Genomic DNA, 16,569 nt, shown 5'->3' on the forward strand with positions numbered 1-16,569 from the left:
ACTGTATTGCAGCTATTGAGAGAAAAGAAATTGTATGCTAAGTTAAAGAAATGCGAATTTTGATTAGAGCAGGTGGCGTTTTTGGGTCATATTGTTTCAAAGGAGGGAATATCGGTGGATCCATCCAAGATTGAATCCATTAAGCAATAGGTCCATTCCAAAGACAGTTTCAGAGGTTAGAAGTTTTCTTGGTTTGCCAGGGTATTACAGACGGTTCATAGCGGACTTTTCGAAGATAGCTTTGCCACTAACGAGCTTGACACGGATGTCTACTAAGTTCGAATGGACTATAGAGTGTCAACAAGCATTCCAAGCATTGAAAGATAAGTTAACTTTTGCCCCTGTTTTAGTACTTCCTTGTGGTACTGAAGATTTTGTTGTGTATACAGATGCTTCAAAGTAGGGGTTAGGTGTCGTACTGATGCAGCGTGGGAAAGTGATAGCTTATGCTTCTCGTCAGTTGAAAGACTACGAGAAAAATTATCCCACACATGATTTGGAATTGAAAGCTGTGGTCTTTGCGTTAAAGATTTGGCGGCATTATCTATATGGTGAGAAGTGTGAAATTTTCACTGATTACAAAAGTTTGAGCTATTTGTTTTCGCAGAAAGAATTGAATATGCGGCAGCGGAGATGATTGGAACTAGTGAAGGACTATGATTGCACCATTAGCTATCATCCTGGTAAAGCTAATGTGGTTGCGGATGCTTTGAGCCGCAAGTCGAGTTCTTTATTGTGTTCTATGATTTCAAAACCATTGTTTATGATTTGCAAAGGAACGTAGATAACTCTAGTATCTCCAAGTACAGTAGCTCAATTATCTGCACTGGGTCTTCGCTCAACCTTGTTTGATCGAATTTTGAAGGAACAACAGTCCGATGATCAGTTAATGGAATTAAAGAGAAAGAGTGGTCTTACAGGAGTTTCTGAGTTTGGATTGAATCGAGATGGTTTGTTGACCTTTCGAGGTAGTATATGTGTTCCTATGGGTGATGACATTTGGAGATATGTACTCATTGAAGCTCATACAACGCCTAATTCGGTACACCCTGGCAGTACCAAAATGTACGAAGATCTTCGACGCCTTTACTGGTGGCCAGGTATGAAGAAAGATATCATATTTTTTGTTTCTGAATGTCTAACATGTCAGCATGTTAAGATTGAGCATCAAAGACCGGTGGTTGTTGCAATCCTTACCTATACCGCAATGGAAATGGGAACACATAACCATGGATTTTTGTGTTAGGTTGCCAACAACGCAGTGTTAGAGTAGGTGCCCGTCGAGCCAAGTGTTGGCCGAGTGTTCACAATGAAACTCTATGTATAAACAATCTTTATTTTAATAATATTTGAAATTATTATTGGCACATCTTTATCTGAATACCCACTGCTAGTTGCATAGATAAAGCCCTTGAATATACAAATAGTAGAAAGAATATGAGATGCTCATATGATGAGTATCATGAAACTCATATTTGGAATACTGTATATTCTAAACAGTTCCTAGTCGATTCAGCCGCCGCTAAGAAGGATATAGGCCGCTCGAGTTCGAGACTAGTATCTGCGATGTGAGTACCATGTCTCATTGGTAAGGGACATTGTGATGTCCGAGCATGCAGATAGGTGCTCCTGGTAGAGTGCACTGAACAACCCTCCATAACAGACTTTCCAAGTGGTTCTCACTTATCGAGTGGAAACGTCCTAGTTTATGGTTGTACACCATTAGTCCTTATGACCCGGGACAATATTGAGACTCTATGTGCTAGAATTACACTTTGACTTGTTTACCGACTCTCATGGGGTCATCAGGTGGCAAGGTTGGTGTTCTGTCGAAACATATAGGAGTCGATGCATTGTAGTCGGGGATTCACCGCTTACCTTCGGATATGGATATCCTATGTGTTCTCATGTGTATGTAGGTTGAAATCTCTGATCCGAGTATGATGGTAATTATGAAAGGGGTTTCATAGATTACACCATCGACGCAACTACGACATGACACATAGTATCGATTCATTGACAACTCTCGAATAAACCAATGGTTGTCGAATCGGTCGGGATATATGAGTTGAAGGGACCGTACTGTACGCTAACCATAATTGAATGGTTCTTGCAGGCACTATCATTTGATACCTAGGGAATCATGTAAGCGATGCTGCTAGGCGTTTAATATGATTGGTTGGGTAATATCAGAATTGAGTTCTGACGTTCTTGTTATCAAGAGTTGATAAGTAAGAATGGAGCAATTGGGGTATGCTCGTATAAGGACATGTTTAGTCCGAATCACATGGAGATGTGAACCCATGGCTAGTTGTATCAATGAACCATTGAGGGTCACACAAGTGCGAACTTTCTAGATCCTGTTGAGAAGTAAAATAGTTCAAAGTGTTGAACGGCTTATAAATGAGTTTATAGGCATAAAGAAAAATAGAATTATGACTTCTATGAGAGAAATCTAACTTTTAATTTATGAACGTGTTCCTAAATTAAAAGTTGGCCAAGTAATTAATGTATTTGAAAATTGTGATTTTCATAAACATTATTATGGACTAAATTAAATTAATTCAAGTGTTGAATTAATTAAACACTATTGGGCCTAGTAGAGTCCAAATAATTGAATTAATTCAAGTGTTGAATTAATTAACATTGGGCATTGTAGAGCCCAATTAGAAATAATTATTAAACTAGTGGGCTTGAGTAAAATCAAGCAAAGTTTTAAATGAACTCAAATGTGTTTGAGACATTTAAATAAAGTTCATGGGCTTTGTAAATGTTACAAGTCCACTCAAAAAAGCATGCAAGGGAGGTGAAGAGTTGGGAGACAACTTTTTCAAATAACAAGGCTTGTGTCTAACATGCTTGATTCTACTTTTTCCACAACCAAGAAAACTCACCTCCCTCTCTCCTCTCCACAAGATGGCCGAAATTTTCATGGCATTTTCTCTCCCATTTTTGCTTCTTCAATTGTTGAGGAAAGCATACACTTCTCAATGAAAAATGCTCTAATTTTCTAGTGCAAAATTAGAGTGGTTCTAGCTTGTTGGTGGTGGACCTAATTTTGAAGGAAAGATTCAAGAACAAGGGGAAGCTTGTAGATTGTCATCCTTTGAAGAGCTTAGTTGTTTGACAACTAAGTTGGAGCCATAATCAATCCTTGTGATTGATAGGTAACGATTTCTCAACACCCTATGTATGACAAAGGTGTTTAGTATATGTTACACACTAGTACAAAGGTGCTCGATTTTTCTCTTGCAAAAACCGAAAATTTTGTACCTTCCGTTGCGCATTCGGGCACCTAAAATCGATCTCTTTCAAGAGGTATCAAGAGATAAGGGTACTAGTTTTTGTGTAGCATATACATAATATTATATTGAGGGCAATTTCTAACCGATTGAGATGAAAATTTGCAACAAAAATCAAGGCAATGCAAGGGATTTTTTGGGCAGCAACTTGCTGCCCATTTCGGGCATCTCGGGCTGCCCTGAGGGGCTGCCCATTTCGGCCAGCTAGGGCAACCAGAGGGTCTGCCTGAATCCCCCCTTTTAAAAATAAAAAAAAAAATTTGGCATGTTGGCCGGAATCCGGCGGCGACGGCGATGACGACTAGGGTTTTCAAAAGGTGTTTTGAAATATCAAAGTGTCATGGGCCTTGAGTTGTTGGGACCATTGGATGGCTAACCTATTTGTGAATTTTAAATGGGCCAAAATGTTTTTGGTGAAAAATGAGTTTTTGGGCCCTTAAGTTTAAAAGTACAAAAGTTGCAAATTTTTCTCATAAAATAAATAATTGAAGTTGGACTTTAATTATTTATAGTAAATTGTGATTTACAAGAAATTCGATTATAAATAAATTAATTAGAAAGTAGACAAAGGTGTTTGTATACTTTGTTAATTTAGTTTATAATCATGGCGGTTAGTGATTGGATCAAGATATATAATATTGGATCATTTAATTATAGTGATAATTAATTGATGGTGTATGATATGTGATATTATGCATGAAGGATGATCAAAAGCCCAAGCCCAATTTGCTAGGTGTATGCTAGGATATTTTGTGTTGAATGATTGTAATAATTATCAAATTTAAAGTGGGCTTGGTTTATGGCCCGTTCCCACCCCCATGAGATGTATCCCTATTTGCCATGGATATTTATTTGTAAATATTAGTATAGTGGATGATCAAGATTGGAAGATGGTGGCCATGATGATTATGAAGATCGAAGACATGTAAATATTGGAAGCTAATGTAATAGTTGCATTTGCATCCCTTGCATTACCCTAGGATTGGACCTAGGCCCGTGTTTAGCTCACACGGACCATTAGTATTGGGGCGATTGATCATCCTTGTTTGTTTACTGTTTATAATATATGCATGATATGTTATAAATAATGAGTATGTGCGTTATTATTATGATAATAACAAAGTTGCATGAATCCGGCAAACATACGATCAAACATGGCGAGCTTTTAAATAAAATTAATGATGAGACCTTTCAAAATTAAAAAAATCCTCATTTTGAATAAGATTCAAAATTAATATCAAGCCCGAAAAGGGGAATTATAAATTTGTTTATAATTTCCATGTCTTCTATCGACAATGGGTGCATGAGGAACACTACCCGTGCTCAGGGCTCGGCTCATATTATTGGGTGGACCCTGGGTGCTGGAAAGCTGTGACATCCATTGACATGGTGATGTGAACTACGTGGAACTCCCATGATTTCGGCTCATATTATTGAGGGAACTCATGGCGACCGTCCATTAAGGTTCAACATCGATGGGTAAGGCTAAACACGTAAAGATGAACGACATCATATTATTGGGTCCTAATCAAACGTGAGACAAAAGTTTACGTAGAGGGTTGCATGAAGATGCAATTGGAAACTACCTTTTAGGAATTGTGATTGGCTGATATTATTCGGGATCATAATTCGCTAATTGGACCTTACGTACCTACTGAGGAAAGGAGTTTCCCGTTTTCACTAGAGGGTAGTGAAAGATGTCAAAACAGTGGGAGTAAACATTTATAAAGTAAAAGTCCATACTTTATATCTTACTAAATATTTTAAAATAGTCATTAACATTTATCTGTTATACTTTTCAGTAAAAAATTTGACAATGTCTTCGATTCGCAATCCGCTATCCGCAATACTCGAAAAACACGTGTTAACTGGACCTAATTACCTCACTTGGCTAAGAAACCTAAAAATTGTCTTGAATTCGGAAAGGATAGCATATACACTGACTGAGTCGCCCCCTGTTGAGGCTCCGACTGACTGCACTCCTGAGGAATTGCAGACTTACAAGAAATGGTGTGACCATGACTTGAAAGCCAGGTGTTATATGCAGGCTTCTATGAATGATGAGCTGCAGAGGCGTTTTGAGGATGCAAAGAATGCTGATGACATTCATTTGCACCTCAAGGAGCTCTTTGGTGAGCAGACTCGGCCTCTTAGGCATGCTACCGTCAAGGAGCTGATCACTTTGCGCATGCGAGATGGGGCCTCGGTCCATGAGCATGGCCTAAAGATGATTGGGCTCATGGACAAGCTCGTTGGCATGGATTTGATGTTGCCTTCGGAGTTGACCACCAACGTGTTGCTGTTATCGCTGCCTAGCTCATTTGATCATTTTGTGGTGAACTTCAACATGAACAAGATGGAGCCGACCCTTGAGGAGTTGGTGAACATGCTTGTGACCTTTGAGTCCACTATCAAGAAAGAGAAGCTGGTTCTTTATGTGGGTTCTTCATCTGGTACGAAGATTGATCTACATGGGAAGGGAAAGAAGCGTTCTTTCCAACATTCCAAGAAGAACGTGCCTTTGATGAGGCAATCTCCGAATCCCGTTGAGGCAGCCACACCAGTTAAGGCTGACAAGACTGCTGATGTATGTCATCACTGCAAGAAGCCTGGACATTGGAGGCGTAACTGCAGGGAATATCTTGCCCAGAAGAGTTCTGGAAACGGTATGTTCTAAATTGAAGTAAACATTTCAATTAACTCTACTTCTTGGGTATTAGATACCGGTTGTGGCTCACATCTCTGTAATGAGTTACAGGTGATGGGAAGAAGTAGGAAGCTTAGGGAAGGTGTGACCTTCTTGAGGATGGGCAATGGAGCAAGAGTTGCTGCCAAGGCTGTTGAAGATGTTTACTTATTGTTGAACAATAGTTTTAAGTTAATTTTATAAGATGTTTTGTTTGTACCTAATTTTGTGAAAAACATTGTTTCCATTTCTATGCTGATAAAAATGGATATTCTTGTTTATTTAGCAAAGGTGTTTGCAATATTTACAAGAATGAATGTTTGATTGGTACTGGTGAACTTGAAAACGATCTCTATAACTTAAAATTGAAAGATATTCCACTAAATGTCCATTCAAAGGCAGACACCATATGAGATATGGATGAGTAAGCCTCCCAAGTATTCTTATCTTAGAATATGGGGGTGCCCTGCTTATATGAAGCAGGCAGTGGGAGATAAATTGGATAGTCTATCCATTTTATGCTACTTTGTGGGATATCCAAGGAATTCAGTTCGATATAATTTCTATCATCCCCAAGAAATAAAGGTGTTTGTTTCTAGGAATGCAACCTTTTTGGAAAAAGAATTTCTATTGGATAGAAAAGGGGAGATGATAGAACTCGAAGAGGTTCAAGAGACACCCACAATTATAGAACCCACACCCGAAGAGCCAAGAGAGGAGATACAAGCTCGTAGAAGATCCGAGAGAGTCTCGAGACCACCTATGAGGTATGGTCTGCTTCTTGAAGAGGGCCATGATGCTCCTAACCATGGATGTGATCCAAGGACCTTCAAGGAAGCGTTATCTGATAGCGATTCATCCAAGTGGCTTGAAGTAATGGAATCTGAGATGAATTCCATGCATTCGAACCAAGTGTGGAATCGCGTGGATCCACCTGAGGGAATTGTTCCCATAGGGTGTAAATGGATTTACAAGAGGAAACTTGGGGCGGATGGGAAGGTATTGACCTTCAAGGCGCGATTGGTGGCAAAAGGATATACTCAAATACAAGGAGTTGACTTTGAGGAAACCTTTTCTCCAGTTGCAATGTTCAAGTCGATAAGGATATTGCTAGCCATAGCTGCATGGTATGACTATGAGATATGGCAGATGGATGTCAAGACAGCCTTTCTTAATGGGAATATTAAGTAAGAAATTTACATGTCTCAACCTGAAGGGTTTACATCTATCGGAAGTGAGCATATGGTATGCAAACTTCAGAGATCTATTTATGGTCTAAAGCAGGACATCTAGGAGTTGGAACCTTAGATTCGACAGTACAATCAAAGAGTTTGGTTTTACTAAGAATCCTGAGGAACCCTGTGTGTATAAGAAGGTCAGTGGGAGTGCTGTGACATTCCTTTGTGCTTTATGTTGATGACATTCTACTCATTGGGAATGATGTAGGGATGTTGCAATCAACTAAGATATGGTTAGCGAGTAAGTTCTCAATGCAGGACTTGGGTGAAGCATATTTTGTATTGGAAATACAGATCTATAGAGATAGATCAAGAAGATTGCTTGGTCTCACCCAGTCCACATACATTGATACCATCGTGAAGCGGTTCTCGATGGATGAGTCCAAGAGAGGACATCTACCAATGTGTCATGGCGTGTCCCTATCCAAGTCTATGTCTCCCAAGACTGATGCAGAGATAGCGGCGATGACAAGCATTCCTTATGCATCTGCGATTGGTAGCATCATGTATGAGATGATATCTACACGTCCTGACGTGGTTTTTGCACTAAGTGTAGTGAGTAGATATCAATCGAACCCTGGTATTCCACACTGGAAAGCTGTGAAAGACATCCTCAAGTATTTGAGAAGGACCAATAAGTTGTTCTTGGTCTATGGGGGTGGAGAACTAAAATTGGAAGGCTATACCGACTCTAGCTTTCAAAGCGATATCGATGACTTGAAGTCAACCTCTGATTTTGTATTCATGATCAATGGTGCTGCTGCCTCTTGGAAGGGTTCCATGCAAGACAGTACTACGGATTCCACCACTGAGGCCGAATACATTGCTGCATCAGATGCAGCAAAGGAGGCTGTTTGGATAAGGAATTTCGTCCAAGAGTTGGATGTCATTCCTAATGGAGTTGCTCCTGTCCCGGTGTTGTGTGACAACATGGGAGCTTTAGCTCAAGCAAAGGAGCCAAGGTCTCATCAGAAGTCCAAACATGTATTGAGAAAGTACCACATCCTCCGAGAGATCGTGGAAAGAGGAGATGTCTCGATTGACAAAGTCGGCTCCGCATATAATGTTGCTGATCCACTAACTAAGCCTTTACCTGGACCATTATTCGAGTAGCATCGCGAATTGATGGGATTGAAGCATATGGGTAGTTGGCTCTAGTGCAAGTGGGAGATTGTTAGAGTATGTGCCCGTCGAGCCAAGTGTAGGCCGAGTGTTCACAATGAAACTCTATGTATAAACAATCTTTATTTTAATATTATTTGAAATTATTATTGGCACATCTTTATCTGAATACCCATGCTAGTTGCATAGATAAAGCTCTTGAATATACAAATAGTAGAAAGAATATGAGATGCTCATATGATGAGTATCATGAAACTCATATTTGGAATACTGTATATTCTAAACAGTTCCTAGTCGATTCAGCCGCCGCTAAGAGGGATATAGGCCGCTCGAGTTCGAGACTAGTATCTGCGATGTGAGTACCATGTTTCATTGGTAGGGGACATTGTGATGTCCGAGCATGCAGATATGTGCTCCTGGTAGAGTGCACTGAACAACCCTCCATAAAGGACTTTCCAAGTGGTTCTCACTTATCGAGTGGAAACGTCCTAGTTTATGGTTGTACACCATTAGTCATTATGACCCGGGACAACATTGAGACTCTATGTGCTAGAATTACACTTTGACTTGTTTACCGACTCTCATGGGGTCATCAGGTGGCAAGGTTGGGTGTTCTGTCGAAACATATAGGAGTCGATGCATTATAGTCAGGGATTCACCGCTTACCTTCGGATATGGATATCCTATGTGTTCTCATGTGTATGTAGGTTGAAATCTCTGATCAGAATATGGTGGTAATTATGAAAGGGGTTTCATAGATTACACCATCGATGCAACTACGACATGACACATAGTATCGATTCATTGACAACTCTCGATAAACCAATGGTTGTCGAATCGGTCGGGATATATGAGTTGAAAGGACCGTACTGTACGCTAACCATAATTGAATGGTTCTTGCAGGCACTATCATTTGATACCTAGGGAATCATGTAAGCGATGCTGCTAGGCATTTAATATGATTGGTTGGGTAATATCAGAATTGAGTTCTGACGTTCTTGTTATCAAGAAGTTGATAAGTAAGAATAGAGCAATTGGGGTATGCTCGTATAAGGACATGTTTAGTCCGAATCACATGGAGATGTGAACCCACGGCTAGTTGTATCAATGAACCATTGAGGGTCACACAAGTGCGAACTTTCTAGATCCCTTGAGAAGTAAAATAGTTCAAAGTGTTGAACGGCTTATAAATGAGTTTATAGGCATAAAGAAAAATAGAAGTATGACTTCTATGAGAGAAATGTAACTTTTAGTTTATGAATGTGTTCCTAAATTAAAAGTTGGCCAAGTAATTAATGTATTTGAAAATTGTGATTTTCATAAACATTATTATGGACTAAATTAAATTAATTCAAGTGTTGAATTAATTAAACACTAGTGGGCCTAGTAGAGTCCAAATAATTGAATTAATTTAAGTGTTGAATTAATTAACATTGGGCCTTGTAGAGCCCAATTAAAAATAATTATTAAACTAGTGGGCTTGAGTAAAATCAAGTAAAGTTTTAAATGGACTCAAATGTGTTTGAGACATTTAAATAAAGTCCATGGGCTTTGTAAATGTTACAAGCCCACTCAAAACAGCATGCAAGGGAGGTGAAGAGTTGGGAGGCAACTTTTTCAAATAACAAGGCTTGTGTCTAACATGCTTGATTCTACTTTTTCCACAACCAAGAAAACTCACCTCCCTCTCTCCTCTCCACAAGATGGCCGAAATTTTCATGGCATTTTCTCTCCCATTTTTGCTTCTTCAATTGTTGAGGAAAGCATACACTTCTCAATGAAAAATGCTCTAATTTTTCTAGTGCAAAATTAGAGTGGTTCTAGCTTGTTGGTGGTGGACCTAATTTTGAAGGAAAGATTCAAGAACAAGGGGAAGCTTGTAGATTGTCATCCTTTGAAGAGCTTAGTTGTTTGACAACTAAGTTGGAGCCATAATCAATCCTTGTGATTGATAGGTAACGATTTCTCAACACCTTATGTATGACAAAGGTGTTTAGTATATGTTACACACTAGTACAAAGGTGCTCGATTTTTCTCTTGCAAAAACCAAAAATTTTGTACCTTCCGTTGCGCATTCGGGCACCTAAAATCGATCCCTTTCACGCAGAAGGGCTTCAATTCTATTTGGGTGATCGTGGATCGATTTACCAAGTCATCACATTTTCTTCCTGTCAAGACGACATATTCTTTGAATCAATATGCTGAGGCTTATATTCAGGAAATGTGAGACTTCATGGGATACCTGTATCGTTTCAGATCGTGATCCAAGGTTTACATCAGAGTTTTGGAAGATTTTACATCGAGCATTGGGAACGAAATTGGCTTTTATTACCGGCTACCATCCTCAAAGCGATGGGCAATCAGAAAGGGTTATCCAAATTCTTGAAGATATGTTGAGGGCTTGTACCGTTGATTTTCCTGGTAGTTGCGATTCAAAACTACCTCTAGTCGAGTTCACGTATAATAACAGCTACCAGTCTTCAATCGTCATGACACCTTATGAAGCATTATATGGAAGGAAGTGCCGATCTCTTTTGTATTGGGAAGAGGTAGGTAAAAGGAAGATGTTGGGCCCGGAGTTGGTTCAACAAACAGCATATGTTGTGTCACTGATCCAAGAGAGAATGAAGACCGCTCAATCTAGACAAAAAAGTTATTTCGATGTACGATGACAGCCTTTGGCATTCGAGGTTGGTGATAATGTTTTCATTTAAATAGCTCCTCTCCAGGGAGTAATGCGTTTTGGCAAGAAAGGTAAATTAAGTCCTCGATACATTGGGCAATTGAGATTCTGGAGAAGATCGGAGACCGAGCCTATCGTCTTGCATTGCCACCTGACTTGGATCGAGTTCATAATGTCTTCTATGTTTCCATGCTACGTAAGTATCTTCTTAATCCATCTCATGTTCTTCGGTATGAATCTTTGGACCTTTTGCCTAATTTGAGCTACGAAGAAGTTCCGGTTTGAATTCTTGATCACAAGGTAAAAGTGTTAAGAAATAAGGAAATTGGACTTGTGAAAGTCCTATGGCGGAATCATGTGATTGAAGAGGCTACTTGGGAACCGAAAGAGGAAATGAAACAGCGTTATCCTGATTTATTTGAAGGTAAGCAAATTTCGAGGACGAAATTTTTGTATGGAGGGGAGATTGTAATATCCCAACCTTTGATCCTCTTATTGTATATGGTGTTATTATGGTTTGATGGTTGAGATATTGTGAATGATTAATTTTTATGGTTATGTTTATTGAAATGGTACTAGTAGGATTATTGTTTCTGGGTATTATGTTTCATAGTAGGTGATGGTTATGGTGGAGGATGGGTTCTTGTTGTGATGTTTTGATGGATGATTGGAGGATGTATTTGGATGTTTAGTTCATTGGTATTGCATAGGATTGGAAAAGGATGGATTTTAAGTGTGTTGGTGTTGATCATGTGGTGCAGCAGCAGCGCTGCTCCGCAGCGCCGGGGAGCAGCATTGCTAGGCGTGCAGAGGCAGCACCAATAAGGAAGCGCCGCGGCGCTAGGAGTGCGAGAAGTGTTATTTTGAAATGCATTTTTAAGGATTTTGAGGCTTATAAACCCTTTTCTATATGCTTCTCCACATTTCTTTCCTCCTCCATTATTTTCATACGGTTCAAGCTTCTATTTTCATACGGTTCAAGCTTCTTTTCTCCCTTCAATATTTTCTCTCCAATTCCATACTTCAAATTCAAAGATCATAGTTGATTTGTTAGGTTCCCCTTCTAAGTTTCCAAACTTCAAGGTAAGGATTCTATATTTTGGAGTTTTTAAGGGTTTGAGAAGTTAAAGGTAATTGATGGCTTGATTGAGTTCATTGATTATTGGGGATGATTAATGGTTGAATTCATGTATTTTGTTGTAGGATTCTCTTCAAGATCATCTAAGAAATCATTTGCTTGTTGGGTTGTAAGTAGTGGCTATCCTTTGTGCTCACATGATTTATACATGTACAAAAGCCATGTTATTTGATGTCTAGCTCCTTCTATTTTTATGTTTTTGACATATTTGTTGTTATATATTCATTTATCAAAGGATTACTATTGAATTCATTGAAAAATGAGCTAGAAGTTATTGTTGCCTACCAAGTGTTTGTTAAATTGCCTCAATGACATTTCTATGATTAAAGTCAAGGATTGATAGTAATTTCGTGCATGTCATTGGCCAATTTCATGATTAAGAGTATCTCTCACAATTTTGATATTTATATCAAAGTGATACTTATCACAGGTCACAGAACTATCAATTCCTTACTTTAATTCATGCCAAGAGATATCATCTATATTACCTTGATATCTATTGTTTATTGAAGATTGTATTATTCATTTCTCATTGCCATTTCTATAGCCATGTTCCAAGCCAAGTATATATATGTATTTGTTATGTATAGCTTTCTACTTACTGAGTTTTATCTCATTTCATTTAATGTCTTATGATGCAAGTGACAAAAAGGAATGATAATGGATTGTCCAAGAGGGAAGAAGTCATATAGAGGATAAGGGGAAAACTTGTGTCATGTCACTCTTATTTTGGTATAGTGAACATGAAATTTTAAGGGACATGTATTTTGGTAAATGAAATCTTGGAAACTTTGTGGTGGTATTTGGTTATATCCTATTGTTATTTTGTAAATGGATATTTTCAGATGCTTGAAATGTTTATTATGTAAATAGTATATTATTCTTCCCCTTTAAAAGGTAATGCTTACGCATATGTTATTTCTTTAAATTTAAATGCCCTGGGAGTGGGGTGTTTCAGGTACAAAGTTGGTGCCTATGGTGGTAGAACGAAGGGCTCTCCAATGTAAGAGAGAACCAAACATCAAAGGAGGAGGCGGAACAAGCAGAGGTCAAGAGAGTACATAGTGAATGATCAAGTCATGGTGAAGATGTAACACTGGGTTCATGTTAGCATAAATACTTGATGAGACAATATTAAGGACCATTTGGGGATGGAGAGGGTCGGTCAAGGCTTGTACCACAATGAGCTCCCTAAAAACTTAGGGATGGATCCAATCTTCCGTTCAAGTATGCTGAGGTCATATCATAGGGAAGGATTACCGAAGGGATGATTTTACCAAAGGAGGCAAGCCAAGTCCGTGCTAACATGGAGATTAAAGCTAGACTTGCAGCAGTCTCATGATAGACATCATAAGCAAACGAGGGTGTTGCCGAAATAGGTGGGGGAGGATGTCACGATCTGAACATGGCATGTGAGTCAACTGGAAAGTTTGATAAGAAAGGTGCTTGCAAAGGCTAAGTTCAATCCAGAAAGATCCATCATTTTCTAGCCTCACATGATGAAACAAAAGTCCATAAGGTTTCGAAACACAAGTTTGTATGAAGCGAGTAGAATCGTCTAGGTTTTTCATGAAGGGTCTTGAACATCCTAGAATCATGTGTGAGTACCGATATATTCTTGACATGACTAGTTTGTGCTTGTATTAATCTAGAGTGGTGTATCAACTTGGAATGCTCTATAATCATGAAGTTGTATATAGAATAGAGCAATCTAGAATATTTTCAATTATACATAATTGAAGAACATTCTAGAAACATAATTTTGGAGGCAGCGTAGTATACAAAGTCAGTGAATAAAGAAAACAACGATGTTGCTGGGACCTGGTTGTGCAAAGATGTAGTCTGCCCGAGGGATGGAAACACTGAACCGTGAAATTTTGAGTGGGCAGAAAGAATAGAGGACACACGCAGGGAAGTAGAAACATCAAACAATGGAGTCACGGTAGCCAATTGAATGAATGGCGAGCTAGATTTTGTGATCGCGGTGGTCGGGCGAAGGTATGGCTATGCAGGTAGAGAACTGACAATAGCAACAACAAGGGCTCCTGAGCGAAGGGTGGAGATGGTACAAGGAGTAATCGTAGTAATTGAATAGTTGGAAGCTAGGGTTTTTGATTTGGGAGTTTGAGGAATTAGCGATGAGTTTATAGAAGTTAGTTAGGGCTTATTCCAGAATTCTTCACAGAAGAATCTTCTCTGGAGACAGAAGTTTGAAATTTGATTGGAAATGTGGAGTCGACTTTTGGATTCTTTTTTCCAAAACAAACGGTCCAATGCAACTTTCGGTCTTATTGTTGCAAATGGGTAAGGTGAAAAAAATATAAGGATTTATAAACAGACATTTGGCTAAATGAAGTCAATACCTACATGAGATATTTGTTTGTGCTAAATTTGTGCAAACCCAAATTAATTAGGCCCAAGTCCAGAAGAATTAAGTAGCGTACAATTAGTAAAAAAATTCGATCAAAAATTCAAAACAATTTGAATATATCAACAACAGACAAGCAGGATAAGATCGTGGATAGTGAAAGGGAGCGGGGAGAACCACCCAAACAGTGAACAAGAAGGGGAGCATCAGAAGAACAGGGAAAGAACTAAAGATCGCACAACACTTGCAAACTGTCCGCAAATTTTAGTATTAGATATATATTCAAGCATTTTTCATTTTTTTTAGTCTATTTCATTCTAGATTTCAGCATGTTATTATATTTTATGTTTTTTGAATTCCTACATATTATTGTGTGAAGGGAAATATATTTTCTCTAATTAATATGATTTCGTAACTTAAAATAATTTCCCTAAATATTATCTCTTCCATGATTAATTTGATTTGGTTAATATTTATAGTAATTTTGTCTTTCTAGATAATATGGTATTTAATGAGATAATTATGCAAATATTGATATGATATGGTATCAAGATTTAAGAAGAGTTTTGTTTCTATTAAACTCTTATCTTTTTCCTTGTTGAATAGATTTCCTTGTAGAGACAAATTCTAGGAGAGATAAGGTTTATAAATAAAGGAAACAAGGACTCTATTGCTACTCCTTGATCTCGACATTATACACGCACATTGCAAAGTGTGAGTTTCAGAGAAGAGATCATAAACGTTGCTTCTGCTTTGGAGATTTCCGTCAGACGTGTTGCCATCGAATGTTGGAAACATCTGCAGACAACATCCGTGACGAAGTTGGCTGAAGAGTGTTTCTGTGACTCCAGTTTTTGACACACGTTTCTTTTGCTTTCTTGTTCACGTTTTAATATTGTTGGTTGTTTTAGAAAGCTTTATTTTCTCAACTTGTTGAGAAAGTTGATTTTTTTCATAATCACTAGTGATAGATTTTTGTAATCGGTTCGATTTTCTAGTGATTAATTTTTGCCATAAGGCACCGCACAAGTATTTATACTTGTGCATATTTAATCTCGTTCATCTATTTACTTAAAGTGAATTTGTGTAACAAACTTTAATATTCCGCTGTATGTTGTCTTAAATGTTGTAACATTTGACACAACCCTCAATTTTGATAAAACACAGATTTACGATTTTACACTACTTTTGATATATCTACACACATCTGTCGAACATAAGTTCTAACAAGTGGTATCAGAGCCTTCTCTTGACATATTAAGGGCTGATTCTGGTTTTTGTTTTTGTTTGACAGAGAACTATTCAAATGGATCTATCACTCGCAAACACCGCACTTCGGCCACCAGACTTAGATGGAACCAACTACGGTACTCTATGGAAGGTCAAAATCCGGTTTCATATAAAATCCATAGATGAGAGAGCATGGCAAAGAGTTCTAAGCGGTTGGACTCCACCAAGGAGAATAGACGAAGATGGTGATAGTCTGATAAAACCAGAGAGTGACTGGACTACTTGATGAAGTGCAGATTTCAAATTACAACTCCAAGGCACTGAATGCCATTTTTTCTTCAGTTGATACGAACATGTTCGGGCTTATTACTAACTGTGTCTCGGCCAAAGATGCATGGGACATTCTACAAAGACACTGTGAAGGTTCTGAGAGTGTGCGACGAATAAGACTAAGGATGGTCACTTTCAAGTTCGAGCTGATGAGGATGGAAGAATCTGAGAAAATACTGGAATATGATCGTCGCCTACGAGAAATTGCTAATGAGGCGTTCAGTCTTGGAGACCCCATCTCCAATGAACGATTAGTTAGTAAGGTTCTTCGGTCTTTGCCCGAAAGATTCAACATAAAAATCTGTGCGATAGATGAGGCTAAGGACACAACACAAATGGCTTTGGAAGACCTTATCAGCTCACTTCGAACTTTTGAGATGAACATAGACATGCAGAAGAAGGATAAAGGGAAAACAATTTCATTCCAAGCTTCAAATGACACCTACAATGACCTTCTTCATTTATCCCAAGA

The sequence above is a fragment of the Primulina tabacum genome, chromosome 16, assembly GCF_025594145.1.
Source record: "Primulina tabacum isolate GXHZ01 chromosome 16, ASM2559414v2, whole genome shotgun sequence".
Classification (NCBI taxonomy): domain Eukaryota; kingdom Viridiplantae; phylum Streptophyta; class Magnoliopsida; order Lamiales; family Gesneriaceae; genus Primulina; species Primulina tabacum.